The sequence below is a fragment of the Marmota marmota genome, unplaced genomic scaffold (genome assembly GCF_001458135.2).
Source record: "Marmota marmota marmota unplaced genomic scaffold, marMar, whole genome shotgun sequence".
Taxonomy (NCBI): domain Eukaryota; kingdom Metazoa; phylum Chordata; class Mammalia; order Rodentia; family Sciuridae; genus Marmota; species Marmota marmota.
This window is the reverse complement of record NW_026000093.1, coordinates 17492125-17495452: the sequence shown is the minus strand read 5'-3', so window position 1 is coordinate 17495452 and position 3328 is coordinate 17492125.

Sequence of the window (3328 nt, the reverse complement as noted above, 5' to 3'; positions counted from 1 at the left end):
CTGCCTCCAGATAACTGCGCTAGTGGAGTTTTTTCCCTTCAGAACAATAAAGACAAGAATACATAGACGTAGAGGTCAAACACAACAAAAGGACATCTTTAAGGGACTGGAAATAATCTAATCAATGAAGATTATTATGCTCAGAAAAAAAATCTTTTAAAAAAATCAAGGCAAGTAAATATCTTTCCCAACAAAAGCTAATAAAATTCATTGCCAGCAGACTGTACTACATTAAATGGTAAAGAAAATTCTTCAGTGAAAACCAATACACTAATGGCAACAATAAAAACAAATATAAAAGACTGCTTCTATTTTTAAATAAATAAAAAAATAAAAAAAAAACTAGTAACAATGTATTGTGAGATTTATAGCATATGTAGAAGTAAATATATGATAACAATACCACAAATGATGGAATATAGAAATGGTAAATAACTGTGATATGTTCATGGAAAATAAACAATGGAAAGATTCCTAATATCATTAATCATTAGGAAAATAAAAACTAATCCACACCAAATTCCACTATACACCTACTGGAATGGTTGAAACTCAAGATTGAAAATTCCAAGACTGGCCAGAACTTGGAGCAATCCAATTTCTGATGAAACTTTGAATGATACAGCCACTGCTCAAACTGGTTTGGCAGTTTCTTGTAAAGCCAAATACACTTAGCAAATAATCCAACAATCCCATTTTGGGCATTTACCAAAGAGAAACAGAAACTTTGCAGATGCAAAGAGTTCTGTGTGAACTTTTATAGTCTTGACTCGGGGCAGAAGCAAGGTACTATCTTCTGGGGGCACAAATTAATCAAAGGTGTGAAGTGAGGTTATGAAATTTCCAGGACAAAAAATTACATCAGGAGCTAATAGCCAAAGACCAGAGGGAGCAGGGTGTGTTGGTGGCCTCCAGTCTATGGATGACACAAACACTGGATGGATCCCATGCTATTGTTACAACTTCCAACATGAGCTCTCAATACCCCCTAAGCCCACACAACACAGTCACCATTCTGGAGAAAAGAGTGGGGCAGGACACTGACTTAAAGTTAAATTTCAATCATTTAACAAATAAGCTCTTTAAACTGTAATGAGATTGCTGGAAAAATATGAGAAAAAAATTGCTTTATAGCCAGGCACGGTGGTGCACTATAATCCCAGTGGCTGGGAGGCCGAGACAGGAGGATTGCAAGTTCAAAGCCAGCCTCAGCAAAAGCAAGGTGAGATCCTGTCAGTGAGACCCTATCTCTAAATAAAATACAAAATAGGGCAGGGGATGTATATGGCTCAGTGGTAGAGTGCCCATGAGTTCAATCCCTGGTACCCCCAGCCCCTAAAAAAATTCCTTTATAACATATGTGGGTTTGTGGACTGAGATTTGTGGACCTGTATTAAATTCTTAGTTTAACAGTAAAAATTAAAATTACAATTTCAGAGCACATGCTTGCTTCTCCTACTAATTCAAAGAATATTCAGCAGAATATCTAAAAATCTCTAATTTTGATGAGCAATTTTTATGGGCATCCTATCTAGGTTTTTAAAGACTGATATAGACTAAGCTGCATGATTAACATAAAAAAATCCAAAAAGTTATAAAACTTTTTAAAACTTTCTCAGTTGTTTAATTTGTGACAGTCAGTCATTTCCAGTTCCTTTACTGGATCTAAAATTTTGATAAAAACAGTTACTGTCACATGTTATGTACTTTAAAAATATAGTTTAAAGGAGGAGAAATTATTTACAAGTCCTATGTGCATATTTTTCTCACTAAAGTTTATTTCATAAAATATATAATCACTTTCCTGGAAGTTTACAGCATGGAAATAGTATTGATGTTTTTATGCAGAGAGATATATAAATAAACCTCGTGTTTTAATAAAAAATATCATTATGCAGAACTTCATTGATTTTCAGTATTGAAGAAAATGGAAATTCCTACTCTAGAAGGTCACACTGTGAGAGCACATTCACAGTGGGATGTCACTTTCTCTGTCTCCTTGTTTTTATATGAGGGGTTTCTTATGATCTTAATATATTTTCAAGTTGTTTTTTCCCTAAAAAGAGGAAGGAAGGAAGGAAGGAAGAGAGGGAGGGAGGGAGGGAGAGAGAGAGAAAGAGAGAGAGAAGCCATCAACACCCCTAACAAAGTCACCTAGTTTCCTTGACAATTCTGGGGAGTTGATTCCTGTTCATGGTAATCATTTCCTATTAAGAGTTGAGCTTTACCATTGCCAAATGCATCCTCTTCCACTCACTGTGGACTGAAACAACTTTAGTATCCATGGTCCCCTATCCTCTTGGCCTCTCAAACCCACTCCTCTGCCTGCTTCATGAGTCCCTTGAGTACTGGCTTTTCGCCTGGACAGTGTTGTACTTGTCCTTGTCAGCCTTGTTGTTCAGCATGGCTTCAGAACCTGAGTCTCTTCCCAGGACCTCTCCCTGTGTGTCTCTCAGGAAGACCTCCCTCTCTGATCATAATCTCCCTGCTTGCTCAGGCCTCACCTCAGTTTCCCTGGTCCTGGCTCCAGTCTCCCATTCTTTACCAGTATTATTAATTAGAATTTTGACACATTACTATTTTCAATTATTTTTCAAAATTCTCAGTATTAATTAAAGGAAAAAAGCAAACAAAAAAGCATATCATTTGGGCCAAATAATTCTAAGATATTTTTGTTTAAATAGTTGATTTCCATGAAGTTACCTGAATAATTAGTGTTAACATATTGAAAATGATTGGGCTACAAAATATTAAATCTAGTTTTCTTGGGAGATTTTAATAGCGGCACTGAATCACCAGCTATTATCAGCTATTTGGTGATTGGTTATTACATCTGAGAGATTTGAGCTTAGAAGATGCTAATAGCAATTTCTTAAAGATGATGTAAACTATTTGTTTATTTAATTTAATTTAATTTTTTTTTAATTTATTTTTTATTTTTTTTTATCAGTGATCTTTATTTATTTATTTATTTTTTTTATTGTTGGTTGTTCAAAACATTACATAGTTCTTGATATATCATCTTTCACACTTTGATTCAAGTGGGTTATGAACTCCCATTTTTAGCCCATATACAGATTGCAGAATCACATCAATTACACATCCATTGATTTACATATTGCCATACTAGTGACTGTCCTGTTCTGCTACCTTTCCTATCCTCTACTATCCCCCCTCCCCTCCCCTCCCCTCCCCTCTTCTCTCTCTACCCCCTCTACTGACCTTCATTTCTCCCCCTTGTATTATTTTTCCCTTTCCCCTCATTTCCTCTTGTATGTTCTTTTGTATAACCCTGAGGGTCTCCTTCCATTTCCATGCAATTTCCCTT